General features: G+C 39.8%; 1 long non-coding RNA gene across 1 annotated transcript; it reads left to right on the top strand.

Moving 5' to 3' along the window:
• Positions 1 to 1,958: 1,958 nt before the first annotated feature.
• On the top strand, positions 1,959 to 15,219 carry LOC126826978 (uncharacterized). Its single transcript, XR_007682507.2, has 5 exons — positions 1,959 to 2,162; positions 4,014 to 4,134; positions 9,576 to 9,639; positions 11,004 to 11,115; positions 12,859 to 15,219. It is a non-coding gene; the product is annotated as an uncharacterized LOC126826978 (long non-coding RNA).
• The last annotated feature ends 917 nt before the right edge of the window (positions 15,220 to 16,136 follow it).

The following is a 16,136-nucleotide window of genomic DNA, read 5'->3' as shown; positions in this document are numbered from 1 at the left end:
TCGATGGGGGAGAGGTCGGGACTCAGTGATGGCCAAGGTAATGTGGTGATGTTCTGTTGTTGGTAACCTGTAACGATCCTGGCCCTGTGACATCTTGCGTTGTCATCCTGGAAGATGAAACGGCGGCCATGACGTCGTGCGAACGGCACAACATGGACTGCCAAGATGTTGTCCCGGTAGTACTGGCCTGTAACACGCCCTGCAACAACATGTAAAGCCGTTCTTCCAGCAACAGTGATGCCTCCCCACGCCATAACAGAACCACCCCCAAATCGATCATGTCTGATGACGTTAACGTCTTGGAAGCGCTCGTTTCGACGACGCCACACCCTCCTACGTCTGTCAAAAAAATCAACAGTGAACCTTAACTCATCTGAAAACATCACATTGCTCCAGCGTCGATTATCCCAGTGTTGACGATCCCTACACCAACGACGTCTTGCCTGAATGTGATGATCTCTCAAACAAGGGATCACGCGAGGACGTCGGGCGCGAAGGTGACCCCTATGCAGTCGATTCCGAATCGTCTGGCCACTCACTCTCACACCAGTGTCTGTTTGAAGACGAGCGCTGATCTGATTTGCTGTGATGACACGATTTCTCAAGGCCAAGGTACGGATAAATCGATCCTGGGCTTGAGTTGTCGCCCTTGGTCGACCTGAGCGTGGTCTGTCCTGTACAGATTGTGTATCACGGTATCTGGACCATAGCCTGCTTATGACAGACTGAGAAACATTCATCGTCCGCGCCACAACCGCCTGTGTTGTGCCGATCTGTAGCATGCCAAGGGCACGTAACCTTTCATTTTGGGTAAGCCGACGCATATCAAAATTTGTTTTCTGGTCACTAAAACAATTAAACTGATGTTTCCACCCTGGAATTCAATGCCACAATGACTGTAACATTCAAAGTCAGAGTCGTGCAAATCTTGGGTTGGACCCCCATGATGATCCCAAGCATCACCTGCATTCCATGCGGTAGCTATTGGTGCGTTTGGGCGTCACATGTAACTGGAAATGTTTCTTCTGTTAGGTTCTATAGTGACTTTTTTCGTAGTCATTTGCATATTTTAGTATTATGCCCCCAAAATCAAATATCCCCTACTTTTTTTGAATAGTATACATGAAATATTTACTCATACTAACAAAATATACAACGATGAGTAAAATATACGAAACCTGCACATCGGAACCAAGACACCAAAATTAATAGCATAACGATTTCACTCACCCAAGTACCCGATGGCAATATCGAGTCCTCCAATCCAACTGTCATAATCCCTCTCCTAAACCTGCCCGATTGTCAGTTTATATACTACCTGTATGCACGTGCATTGAAGGTAGACAGTTTGGGCGAGCCTTAATATTACAGGTAAATAGTTTGGGCGAGCCACGCGGCAGAGTTTGGGCGACCCATAGTGACACTAATGAAATGAAATGAAATGGGGTTTAACGTCCTACTGTTCTGCTCCTAAACTGGGCTAATGAAGACGGGCATACGCCATACAGTGTGCTATGAGGGAAATTTTGCCCGGGCAGCGGCACTATCGCCTACTCTTATATCGAATTCCAACTGCCAAGGGATCTTTTACGTGCACGCCAATGTATACACGGGACCTCGGTTTTTCGTCTCATCCGAAGGACTAGACAGCTGTCCTTGTCAGGCCCTCCGTTCTGCACGTGACACTAATGAAATACGACTGTGACAATAACCACCCGATAAATACTTTTCTGGAACCCATCTTTAATTTTGTTTTAAAATGATATATTTTAAAGAAGATAATATGATACTAGCAAACAAGTACCATGACTATCACTGAACACTGTTCACTGTTTAAAAAATAGCCACACATTTGTATTTTATAAACAGTGTTCAGTGACCGTCAAGTCACTGTTCACTTGTATCATCTTTATCTTCTGTATTATTATGTACATCAACATACCTGTATTATACAAGTCGTGCGTTCACATGAATTAACATTATCTCAACGCTTTTTATGTTCAGATCACAGACACTGAACCATATACGACGGTTGTGTTCAGACTGAAGGTGACACGAAAGGCCGACTGTGAACGTTATTGTGTTCAGATAAAACTGTTTTGTGGACTTTTCAAGAGGTACCAGGCGTTTAAGAAAGAAGAATTTGAACGTTTCTACAAATTGTAAGTAAAGTCCTACATAATAATGAACCCATGGCGCATGCGCATTAGATCTGAATCGTGTTCATAGGAAACGATTGTAAATTCTGAACAGTCACAAAACAAAAGAAAACTGAAAATATTACAATTATAAGCCTCGTTAATAGATTACAATTATAAGCCCGTGTACTATTCGTGATGGGCTGTTGTATGGCCGAATGGTTAGCGAGTGTGCGTTGTATCATAAGGTCTGTCATGAGTCAACTGGCGTGGTTTCGATTCGCCGGTTTTAGAAGTAAGATCCAACCTAGTGGGTTTTCTCCGGGTCCTCGCACTGCAAAAGACCCGAATTATTGAAATAAAATTGAGCCATATGTTAGTGCCAAAATGACCTAGTTTGTCTCGAGTGGACGTTAAACCCCATTTCTCTTACTATTCGTAACACTGATCCTGCGCTTAATAGGTGTTTTAACGCCCAGGTACTGTTCGTAACACTGATCCTGCCTGCGCCCCTTGGGTGTTTAACGCCCATGTACTGTTCGTAATACTGATCGTAGTTTATACCACATGGTCTTTAACACTTTATACAACTTTATGTAGGGCTAGTGTCGAGTGGTCTAACCTTTATATCATAGGGTATATCACCGTGTTGGGGGTGGGGGTATAGCAGAATGGTTAGCGCGTGCGCGTTGTATCGTAAGTCCTGTCATTGAGTCAACTGGTGTGGTTTCGATTCCCCGGTTGTACGTGACAAGGAATAGGGTCGCCAGTCCAACCTCGTGGGTTTTCTTCGGGTCCTCCGGTTTCCTCCCACTGCTCGAGATCTTACGAGCAAGCGAATTATTGAAATAAAATTGAACCATATGTTAGTCCTGAAATGACCTAGTTTGTGTCGAGTGATCGTTAAACCCCATATCTCTCTCTCTCTCTCTCTCTCTCTCACTGACTATGATGCGTGATATTACACTTGCTATGAATTTAAACGCGTGAATGAATTTATACGTGACGCAATAATATTATTAATAGATTAGATGGTAATCTTATCTACATGTAACCTGATATTGGTTCATGAGACATGTACGTGATTTAGGACAGTAAACAAGAAACCCGCTCCTATTTTATGGAAGACGCAATTAGTCTTAAAGCGACACCGAATGGCTAAAAGACAAACACTGACACTGTTAATGCCTGATACAAACTATGAGACTTTTAGGATTAATGGTATATTTAAAGATCTACTTCAGGATCCATGGCACTGTTTAGGATATATCACACCCTTTAGGATATACGGTAGACTTTAGAATATATGGTACGCTTTAGGATATTTTAGACTTTAGGATATATGGTATATTTTAGGATATATGGTATGATCTGTGGTATGTTTTCGAAAATATGGTATGCTTTAGGATATATGGTACCCTTTAGTATATATGGTATACATTAGGATATATCGTACTGTTTAGGATATATGGTATACTTTAGGATAATAATAAGGTACCCTTTAGGATATATGTTATATTTTAGGATCTATGGTACGCTTTAGGATATATGATATACTTTAGGATATATGATATACTTTAGGATATATGATATACTTTAGGATATATGATATACTTTAGGACATATGGTACCCTTTAGGATATATGGTATACTTTAGAATATAGCGTCCTCTTTGGGATATATGGTATACTTTAGGATATATGGTATATTTTAGGGTATATCGTATATTTTAGGATATATCGTACCCTTTATGATATATGGTATACTCTAGGATATATGGTATACTTTAGGATATATGGTATACTTTAGGATATATCGTACTCTTTGGATACCTTTTAGGGTCGAAGGTACTATATGCTTTCTTTTTATTTATAGTATTTAGGGATTTGAATCTTGGAGAAATTTTACGAATAAATGATCCAGCATGAACAATCTACATGACATGCACCAACATAGCGGTGACGTCAAACCTGGTATGATGATGAGCCCATCAACGGTACGTACATCATGCATTCTTCATTGTTATCATTTACATCATCACCTTCATCGCCATCCGTCGAGAGTTAGACATTGGGTAACATGTGACTGGAATTTATTTGAAAGCATGAGACTCGGTGGTTCAGCGAGTAGGGCACCGACTCGTTAACATAGGGGTCCGGAGTTCGAGGTTCGAGGCCTCGATATTATTATCAATTACACCATCACCTTCGTCTCCATCCGTGGTTTAATGGTCGAGACATTGGGTAACATGTGACTGGAATTTATTTAAAAGCATGAGACTAGGTGGCTCAGTGAGTAAGGCACCGGCTCGTTAACATAGGGGTCCGGAGTTCGAGGTTCGAGCCCTCATATTATCAATTACACCATCACCTTCGTCGCCATCCGTGGTTTAATGGTCGAGACATTGAGTAACAGGTGACTGGAATTTATATGAAAGCATGTGACATGGTGGCTCAGTAAGTAAGGAGATGGCTCGCTAACCTGGGGGGCCGGGGTTCGAGCCCGGTGTTAATTCCTCTTCTCAGCTGTGGATTCGCAAAACATAGCGTCTAGTTGTACAAGAACTCCTTACAGTTGGAGTTCAATTGCTGTCCGAGAAACATTTCTCTCGTGGCACACTGTACATCCTCGGTATCCCCAGTATATCGTTCCGTTCTACTCTACTTAACCCAGGGTTTATTCACCGGGAAGACACAGTCAAATTACCTGCCCTTGGTTGTAGGTTGATTTTACGAACCAATCAAAAAACCGTTTACATACCGGACTTGGCGTCATTGTTTACGTTCACCACAATAATCTTAGTTGCAATAAAATGCGAGTTACTTCCCTTCTCCCACTCGATTGGTCTTTAAAAACAGCACAAATATATTTTCACTTTTGTATCTTCCCCGTGAATGAACCCATGGTATAGTGGAATAGAACGGATAACGACGATGATCACTGTATAGCGTATGTCCGACTTCATTAGACGGATTAATATAAGCTTTATAGCTTGTTTCCCAATCCAAATAAATTATTATGTATTGTATATAGTATGTAATATATGGTAAATAAATATTGTTTAAACTATTAGCTCCGTTGGTGCAGAAATGTAGGATGTTCAACCCGATCTCTTTTTATGAAAACAACTCGTGAGTACAATTTATTCCGTCGTCTGGTATACATAATATACGATTGACACAGTGCCCGTGTGGTTATTTGAAATACGTCGTCACATGTAGCAGGGGGTGTGAGAGAAACGGTGTCGCCTTTTCATCTCATTCAACCAGAAATAAAGTGAACTGAAAGCGGTTAATGTAGACCGGAAATTCAATAAGAGCTTTGCCTTCAATACTGTGTCTATCTTCCGCGTAACCGAGACTATATCACGGTTCTAGCTTCCGGTAGACATCGGAAGTTATCAAGAGAATGTGTTGTAAAGATCTAGCGATTTATACGCGGTGTTTTAATTGCTGACGAGGGAACATATGTCGTCATAGCGACAACCTGGCGTTTGCTCGTCTTCACTAGCCCAATTGGTGGAGAAGAGTAGGGCGTTAAATTCAGTTTTGATTGCTACTGTTCAGATGGGGTGGTGGTGGGGGGGGGGTAACGTGTCCGCGTTGCATCATAAGATATTTCATTGAGTCAAGTGGCGTGGTTTCGATTCCTCGCTTGTACGTCCCCGTTTTCTCTCACTGCTAAAGACCAAGATACAAAAGCGAATGATCGAAATAAAACTGAACCATATGTTAGTCCCGATATGGCCAAATTTGACGTTAAACCCCATTTCTATCCGTCGCTCTCTGTTGTTCAGGTTATCATTTAGAAAGATTATTTTTAGTTGACCCGATACGTATGGTGGCTGATAGTGGCCATGTTAAATCTCGCCCTTTTCATAGCGCGACAACACGACATCACGACAGTATTGACGCAATCATACGACACTTAACTCTGTCGTATCATCGTGTTATTTTTATCGTAACGTCGAGATGTCGACTTATTGTCCTAGTCTCTTTCTACAAGTCACAAAAATACAGCTGTACTCATTACATCAGATACATATAAAAAGATACATATAAATAAGACTCGTCAAAAGAGATAATAGGAAAACGTTGATTCGTTTTCTAAAAAAAAATGAAACATTTTGCGCCCAAAATTGAATTATATTTGGTATTATATTCAAAAAATCTAGAATTATAATAGCAGGACAAAAGTGAGTCAGCTATGTTAATTCCTTGAATAAGAAGTGGTGTCGGTAGGTATCGAACAAGTATGCATTGCCTCGTGTACGACACCCACCAATACTTATAGATTACTGAAGCGATAGTTTAGAAGCGATTTCAGAAGATTTCCAATTTATTTTATTAGAGTGGGAAGGGGATTATATAAAACCTCAAATCAGACCACATAAAATCACCGCATTGGTGTAGCACGCCATCCCAATAAGTGCAGGGGAGGTTTTTTATGAGGTGAAGAAAGCGATTTGCAGCTGTTATTGACCTTATCGCATATTCATCCGTTTGGCATCACTAATGGGATCGGGGCCTAGATGATTAAAAATAGGCCCAGTATTGCCTTCAGCTATGAACACACTCCGAAAGTCCCCTACGCACCCCCCCCCCCCCTTATTTTGTTTAACAAATAATTTCGGAATCAATAAAATGGTAGGTCCCTATCAATGATGTTTGACACGACTGGAAATTAATGTGTCTAAAATTGATTAAACAACATAGGGTAGTAAATATTACATTTTGAATCCGTATCAATGATACATTTAGGGTAGTAAATATTACATTTTGAATCCGTATCAATGATACATTTACTCAAAATGTTCCTTCCAATGGATCACCATTTAACTTGAAAACAAGGGAACCAGCCGATCGAAGAAAAAAAGATTTTAAAAAACAAGTTTCAATATGATAGTAGTGGTTCGGTCATGCATTTACATCTGTGGGTGTCATCCTTTCTTTGAAAGTAATGATTGTGCCAGATTTGAACAAAGTCCATCTAGATTCGCGGCCTGTAGGTAAAGTGTTGACAGATAAAACGTAAAAAAAAAACCAGACCTATAAAAATATATTTTCTAAAACTATTTTAATTTTGAAATTGTATTATTTTCACATGTGCTAAGTGTTTTAGTGAATAGTTATAGAAAGGGTCTTGTAGATTAAGACTATAGCGCATGTGCACTGTGCAGTTTTAAACTTCCGAGACGACAAGTCGATGATACGACAGTTTCGCTTTTTGTCGTGCCGTCGTATCATCGACTTGTCGTGGCGATAAGTCGATGATACGACGGCACGACAAAATCGGGTCGATGACACGACAAAATCACGCGATCTTACGACAGTTTGTTCTGTCGTAAGATCGCGTGATTTTGTCGTAAGATCGTGTGATTTTGTCGTGTCGTCGTATCATCGACTTACAGTGGCGATAAGTCGATGATACGACGGCACGACAAAATCACACGATCTTACGATAAAATCGGGCGATCTTACGACAGAACAAACTGTCGTAAGATCGTCTGATTTTGTCGTATCATCGACCTTATTTTGTCGTGCTGTCGTATCATCGACTTATCGCCACAAGTCGATGATACGACGGTACGACAAAACACTACACTGTCGTATCATCGACTTGTCGTCTCGGAAGTTTAAAACTGCACATGCGCTATAGTCTTTATCTACAAGACCCTTCTATAAATATTCGCTAAAACACTTAGCACATGTGAAAACAATATAATTTCAAAGTTAAAAGAGTTTAAGAAAATATATTTTTATAGGTCTGGGGTTTTTTTTTTTTTTTTTTTTTTTACATTTGATCTGTCAACACTCTACCTACAGGCCGCGAATCTAGATGGAATTTGTTCAAATTTGGCACAATCATTACTTTCAAAGAAAGGATGGCACTCTCGGAGGTAAATGCATGACCGAAGCACTACTGTCACATTGAAACCTGTTTTTTTTTTTTTAAAAAATCTGTTTTCTTCGATCGACTGTTTCCCTTGTTTCAAGTTAAATGATGATCTATTGGAAAGAACGTATTGAGTAAATGTACGTTATCACTAATATGGATTCAATATGTAATATTTCTCATGTTGTTTAATCAATTTTTGACATATTATTTTCCAGTTGTATCAAACATCATTGATACCATTTTATTGATTCTGGAATTATTTGTAAAACCAAATAAGAGACGTGGGGGTGGGGGGTATGAGGCTTTTAGAGTGTATTTATAGTTGAAGATATTACTGGGCCTATTTTTACTCATCTAGGCCTCAATCCCATTAGTGATGTCAAACGGATGCAAGCCTATATGCGATAAGGTCAATAACGGCTGCGAATCGTTTTCTCCACCTCATAAAAAAAAAACTCCTGCATCTATTGGGGTGACGTGGGGGGGGGGGGGGTATGAGGCTTTTAGAGTGTGTTCATAGTTGAAGATATTACTGGGCCTATTTTTACTCATCTAGGCCTCAATCCCATTAGTGATTTCAAACGGGAGAGAGAGAGAGAGAGAGAGGGGGGGAGAGAGTGAGAGTGAGAAGGGGGGGGGGAAATGGGGTTAAACGTCCACTCGACACAAATTAGGTCATTTCGGGACTAACATGGTTTAATTTTATTTCAATAAATCGTTTGCGCGTAGGGGTCTTTAGCAGTGGGAGGAAACCGGAGGACCCGGAGAAAACCCACGAGGTTGGACAGGCGACCCTACTCCTTGTCACGTACAACCGGGGATTCGAAACCACGCCAGTTGACTCAATGACAGGCTGCGAATCGTTTTCTCCATCTCATTCAAAAAAACTCCTGCAACTATTGGGGTGACGTGCTGCACTATGATAAAAATAATGCTGTGATTTTAAAGAATGTGGCCCGATTTGGTTTTTCTACAATCACCTTCCCACCCTGTCTTCTGATATCACTTTTAAACTATCGCTCCAGTCATCTATAAATATTGGTGGGTGTCGTACACATGGCAATGAATGCTTACTTGTTCGATACCTCCCGACACCACTTTTTCTTCAAGGAATTAACTTAGCTAACTCACTTTGGTCCTGCTATTGTAATTCTAGATTTTTTAATATAATACCAAATATAATTCACTTGTGGGCACAAAATGTTTCATTATTTTGAGAAAACAAATAATTAATCAACGTTTTCCTACTATCTCTTTTATATTTATCAAATCTGCTACTTAGGCCTATATATGATGTAATGAGTACAGCTGTATTTTTGTGACTTGTAGAAAGAGACTAGGACAATAAGTCGACATCTCGACGTTACGATAAAAATAACACGATGATACGACAGAATGAAGTGTCGTATGATTGCGTCAATACTGTCGTGATGTCGTGTTGTCGCGTTATGAAAAGGGCGAAATTTAACATGGCCACTATCAGCCACCATAGATACGTGTTATTTTTGCTATTAAAATGACAACGTTTTTGATTTACAGGTGTTGAGTCACAGAACGTTTTCTTACATGTTGACCAACACGTGGCTGACGTCAGATATCACAGGTAATTACAGATCATCAGTTTGTGTATACTTGTCACGTGATGTAGTTCTAGGCCAGTGTGGAACTTGACTCAGCGTACACTTGTCACGTGATGTAGTTCTAGGTCAGTGTTGAACTGAGTCGGCGTACACCTGTCACGTGATGTAGTTCTAGGTCAGTGTTGAACTGATTCGGCGTACACTTGTCACGTGATGTAGTGCTATGTCAGTGTCAAAATATAATGAAATTATATGGGGTTGAGCACCGAGCGGGCAACTATGTGGGTGAAATGTTGCTCGCTACGGGCCTACGTTTATTTCGATTTCTGTCGGGCTGTCAATAGTTTAAGAGAGACCTCTGTTTTTAAGTGTCATCCGGGTTACTAGACGCTGTCCAATGTCAAGGCATGACAACACTGATAAGAGGATTCCATACAGTGATTTTCTCTAGTGCAATATTCACAGTATCACCATGGCAACTGTATTGAATTGGAACTAAACCGTTTAGCCTACTTCCAAAATAACCTAATGACATGTTAGCTATGCCCACACTGATCAGCAGTGAATATTCGCTAGGCCGCTACAATCACTGATAAGGATGACATCGGTGCAGCGTAATGACCCCTAAATATTAACCCTTTCCCTTTTTTAAGTATTAGAAAAATAAAAAAGCCGGACCAGTAACGTCTTATGTAAACAATACACGCACCATTGAGCCAATGATTGACGCACGTGATGTGACGTCGCATGTTAAAAGCTGTCATCTTTACAGAGATATAAGAAGACTATTCGCAATACCTCTGTAAAACAGATTGCTGAGTTGTTCGCATCCGTCACTACAAGTACACCACACGTGTTTTGTTAATTGCGAAGGGAAGGGGTGTCCAAAGTTGGTTAACAAAATGTGATCCAAGGGAGATAATTCATTTCTAAACAAAGTTAAAGGTTGGAAGAAGACCGCATTTATTTTCGATGTTTATTCCACGAACTTTGACAAGCAGTTTAAAAAAACACGTTAAAAAATATGGATTGCACTACAGCTACTACTAACTACCACAGGAGCTCAGTTGAATCATTCATAGTAGGAAGCAATCCGTCGGTCCCATAAACTTGTGGGGTTTAACATCCAATCCCACTTAGGGTGATATCGCAGACATGTTGCTCTTCACGTGGGAGGAAACCGGAATACCCGAAGTGTAAACCCATAAGGTTGAGAAGGCGTTCGCATCTCCAAGCCATACCGCGCACATCAATTATCGAAACCACAACCGCACATGGGAAGATATAGGTAGGAATGCTATAAAGGGAAGTAACTGTTGTCTAGTTCATGTTACAGTACATCTCCCTGAAACAAAATTAAAATCATGCTATGTATTAATTTCTTCAGGTATTGGCACTGCCTTGGTGTTTTCCTTCAGCTTGGCATTATTTCTAGAATGTATTAAGTTTTACCTGCATCTCTCAGATTATTACAAATCAGACAGACATATAGATAATAGGTAAGCTGGTGTTCATCTCTCTATTTATAGTAGCTGTCGACGGCCTTATTCAATGATGTCATTGCTATAATACCAGGTCCGCTTTATTTATAATAAATGCCAATGGCATTATTCAATGATGCCATTGCTGAATTTTTAAAGGATATGTTTGTTTGAATGCCGGGATCTTAAACATGGTTTCGAGATTCTACGTGTCTATCAAAACCAAAAGTAAAAATGGTATTTGCTGCTGAACAAAAAGCATAATCCGAGCTATGAATTGGAGTAAACAACGGTGGCTCAGTGAGTAAGGCAGTGGCTTGCTGACTAGGACGTCCTGGGTTTGCTCCTGCAGTTGTTCCAAAATGTTCACGGGGATTTTACTGCGTGGTTCCCCCCCCCCCCTTGACAGTGGTGCACTACGATGGGCCTGGCAAGGGCATCATGGTTACCCTTTACAGGGGTGCATGGCGGAGGGCTTGACAAATACAACTTCTAGTCTTTCGAATGAGACGAACAGCCGGATTACCTTCCGGCAACATTGCATATGGTATGCAAATTATCCCACTCTGTGCACCACAGTAGAACGTTACACCTCATTTCATCTCTATGAATTAGAAACCCTATATAAAAATATCACCATTAAAACTGTCACCGCGATTAGTATAGCTGATATCCACTGATTGATAAAATTAATAATATTTGATTTGACTTAACAGTAAACTAGTAAAAGTTTGTATTATATTCGTGACAACCGAGTCTACTCAATTTGTAATCTCTGCTGTGCGTGTTTTACGAACTTAAACCACAGTTTGATTGGTTGAACATTAAAAAGGCAAAAGCTTTATTTCTGGTTAACTGAGTTGTTTTATCCACCCTTCAAAAGAATCCAAACTTGGTGTATTTCATATATTAAAACAACAAATGTTTCATCAAGGGCTGTGTTTTAGTGAAAATAAGGCGAACATTTTGAGTAAATTCTTAAAGATACATTATGGGAGATATTTATAGAGAGTTGGCCATTCTTGCTATAACAGTTCAAAAGTAGATGATGAAAGAAGAATATATTGAAAAATTCAGTCAAATTACTTTATTCTAAACATAATTATCATCGTTGTAATATTTGCCTAGAAATGGTAGCGAAATGTGTCTTCACCTTTGCCGAACGTTTGATTGACAGGCGTTAACTCCACCTACATATCTCGATTATCAAGTATAGTTTTCAATGACATACGGAAACGCTTTACAGCGGCCTCGCTAAGTACACTCTATCATTTAGCCTCGATCTAACTGGCGTATTTTCATCAGGTTACCCCTTATCTGATTTAATCAATTAGTGAAATCCTATTTAAATCCGAGCTGTAGCCGAGCCATCCGTGGGTCTACAGAGTTGATTTTGGTCTTGTTGTTTAAATAAAGATCTAATTTATAATTTCTATAACATCTGAAGCCTAAATTAAGACTTGCAATAATCAGATTTAGCTCTTGCATAATGCATGTTTAACTCAAGTCTGGGGATGGTTTGTGAACGCGGTACTAGGCTACAACACCATTTCAAACATCAATGCCACTCGCATTAAATGTTTAATTAACGAATGGATGTATCTTCATAAGATAGTCCCGCATATGTAAATATCCTACTTTAATCTGGTTGACAAGCTGGGAGTATGTTGCCTTCGCTGCTTCTTATGGACTCCAAATTCACTGATAAAATACTGAACGCATTTACAGAGCTAATTCGGCTTCAATTACTTGCTGTTTCAGATCAGATGTAAGAGGAAGAATAAGGAAATTAATGGATCATTTTATCCGCGGTTGTTGGCACGGAGGACAAGTTTTACTCGCTAATGTCATCATGCTGTGTGTTATGACCTACAATATCTGGATTTTAGCTTGTGTGTGTCTTGGAACTGGCGTAGGTTTTTTTCTAGCGAGGCCTATTATATACGACATTTATTACACCCGTGTATCAAGCTGTCGCGGGGGTGAAGACGTTAGTTCTGTTCGCTTGACATCTTGTCAACAGAAAGAATATTGGTCTGATGAGCGTCAAATTAATAAAGGAGATGCAGGTCCCGTTACAGGATTGGGAGATCAAAATCAAGAGACTGCAGTGTAAATAAAATATACTATAAACAGTGGCAGACTGAAGCTTAGGGCCTCACGATTTAAAGAGCAGGGGGCGGCTTTGGACAAGGTGTATATTATTTGTTACACGTCATAAGCCTACGTACTTATTATAGTCTTATGTTGTGTATGAATAATAAGACGCAAACAATCGCAACAAACTGTATATATAACAGTGTCTACTCACTGGTCCGTGTTCGGGAAGTACAAGTGATATCTTATTGAGTTCTGCTTGAGGAACGATAGAAATCGTAGGGTCACAAGGTCTAGGCATTTCCGTGTAGATGGTGTAATGGAGGTGGCATCAAATTCAAGGCGGCATCATATTAATTTTATAAATTAAACATCCCCCACCCTCATATTTTTGAGTATTGTGCTCTCTACTGGAGTCTTTGGGGGTGGGGGCATGCCTTCGAGAGGTTGACCACATGATTGTAGATTGCTATTAACGTTATTAGGGTAGTTTTAGACCATGAGAACAGATGTGGTGGGATATTTTTCTAAGAAATATCTTCTTGGTGAATAGAGAGATGGATCCGACCATGGACAAATTCATTTATGTGAACCCTTATCTGGCATAAAAATTCCATATCGTTTTTTTAATTTTACTAACTTTTGTCTGAGAATAATTAATCAATCATTGGTAATATTATGAAAGAGCACCAGTAAAATACTCAAGACAAAGAGGGTAAATTGTTTTGTGAAGATAGGAATATGTTTTTATAAAATGGCAGGACATAAATCTTTCGAATGCTTAGCATGTACATACAGAAAGTCTGTCTTGGCGGTGTCAGTGATTACCCCTTTTGTTCTTGTAACACATTTACTGTGTGTTCTCGCTCTAACAATTTCTTAATTTAGTATCTGTGTGCGAGAGGGGGGATATTGTACTAACATATCGTTTAATTTTATCTCAATAATTCGCTAGGGTTCTTTAGCAGTGGGAGGAAACCGGAGAAAACTTATATGTTTGGACAGGCTCTCCGATTCCTGGCCACGTACAAGCGGAAATCGACACCATGCCATTTGACTCAACGACCAACCCCCTATTAGTGTTTGTAATTACATCTTTAATAAACGAGAGGGAGGGGTGGATGGCCTAATGGTTAGTACGTGCACGTTGTATCATAAGGTCTGTCATTGAGTCAACTGGCGTGGTTTCGATTCCCCGGGTGTACGTGACAAGGAGAAGGTCGCCTGTCCAACCTCGTGGGTTTTCTTTGAGTCCTCTGGTTTCCTCCCACTGCTAAGGACTCCTACGCGCAAGCGAATTATTGAAATGAAATTGGACCATATGTTAGTCCCGAAATGACCTAGTTTTGTCAAGTGGACGGTAATCCCCCTCTCTCTCTCTCAAAACCAGGCGGAGTAATACAATAATACAATTTATTGGACCTTACATTTGTAATAAACAACTGCAACCGGGATTAAAGTTACCGTCCCACCCCGAGCAATGGGCTATGGGTGCACGGTGCAGGCGATTGAAACCACAAACCCCAAATCAAATCCACCTAAAGTAACGTTGTTGGGTCCATGGCCGGGATACATGCTTATGTATAATGGGAGATAACTCCATTAAGACACCTTTTATCGGAAACAAATTATTTATTTACTAAAATGACTGTACATATTTAGTTACATCAATCTGTGAGTGTTGACATATAGCCGTTTGGAACAAATCGAATTTATTATGAAACATGGACATGTGAGTTATAAACGTCTAATAGAAAACCGGGACAACAAAGTTGTTTGTATTTACATTGAAAACTGGAAAATTTAAAAATGAATGTACAAACTATTTGTTGTTTTTTTACTACGTATAATAACAAACATTTATTATATGGCAATTATAAAATTAAACCTTTCATTGCTGACTCAAATTCTTAGTTCTACTCAGATTGCGGGTGGCTGTAAAATGCCGACTACCATTATTGACTGAAATTACTCAGATTAATGGTGGCTGTAAAATGCCGACTACCTTAAACATGCGTGAAGATCCAGTCATTCATTGACTTTAAATATGGAATTTCAAGGATTAAAGGACACGCGACTGGATGGCACACCTGACCAACCCTAAATCTAAGCACGTGCGTTCTCCATAACCAGTAGGGAAATCAGAGCAGGAAACCCACCTCTTCATATTTCCCTAGGTATAGTAAATTCTGAATGACGGCCATGTTGTCTTAGGTATCCAAGAACAATAACTCTTGCTAACTACATCCGTGCAGCGCCACCTATTTAGTGAACTCTAAGTCAATATAGTTGACGATTCCTAGACCACCTAGTGTGCCACTTCTAATTTATACAAAATATCTAACAAAGCTAAAGCGGACCATACACGTTCAAGTTTTTCGTCAATCAATCAATTGACGAAGAAATTGAACGTGTATGGGCCGCTAGCTTTACAGTTGTGTCAACTTTCCAGATTGTATCACGTGATTCCGATTAAGTGTCAATACATGTACGTTTATCTATTTGTTGATTTATATAAAACAGGTTACGTCACGTTAAAAGCAACTTAAGCGATATTCAACAACAGCAATGACATGAAATTATTCATCAAAGCTGTAGGCCTGGGGAACTGGGTGTCCGAGATAGTCTGTCCTATGAATTATATGACCCTGCATCTAAGTAAGCCGTGTGTTAGAACGTTTCCACGACAGTTACAACGAATAGGTTTCTCTAACTCGGTTATCCAGTATCTTCCTACAAATAAGAGCGCTATGGATCAATCCAATTCTAGAAAAAACGAATTACGACAATGGCCTGGTCGTGTTGAGTATCATCTCCATTTGTACACAAATAAAATAAAACCAAGTACGAACAATCCAAACCTTAGACAAAATTCGAAGTCCTAAAGAAACGTTATAGGCAAAATAGTGTAATCAGCAAATGGACTGGTAACCATTCGTCAT

This window comes from Patella vulgata, chromosome 7 (genome assembly GCF_932274485.2).
Source record: "Patella vulgata chromosome 7, xgPatVulg1.2, whole genome shotgun sequence".
Classification (NCBI taxonomy): Eukaryota; Metazoa; Mollusca; class Gastropoda; family Patellidae; genus Patella; species Patella vulgata.
This window is presented reverse-complemented; position numbering and strand designations above follow the sequence as displayed.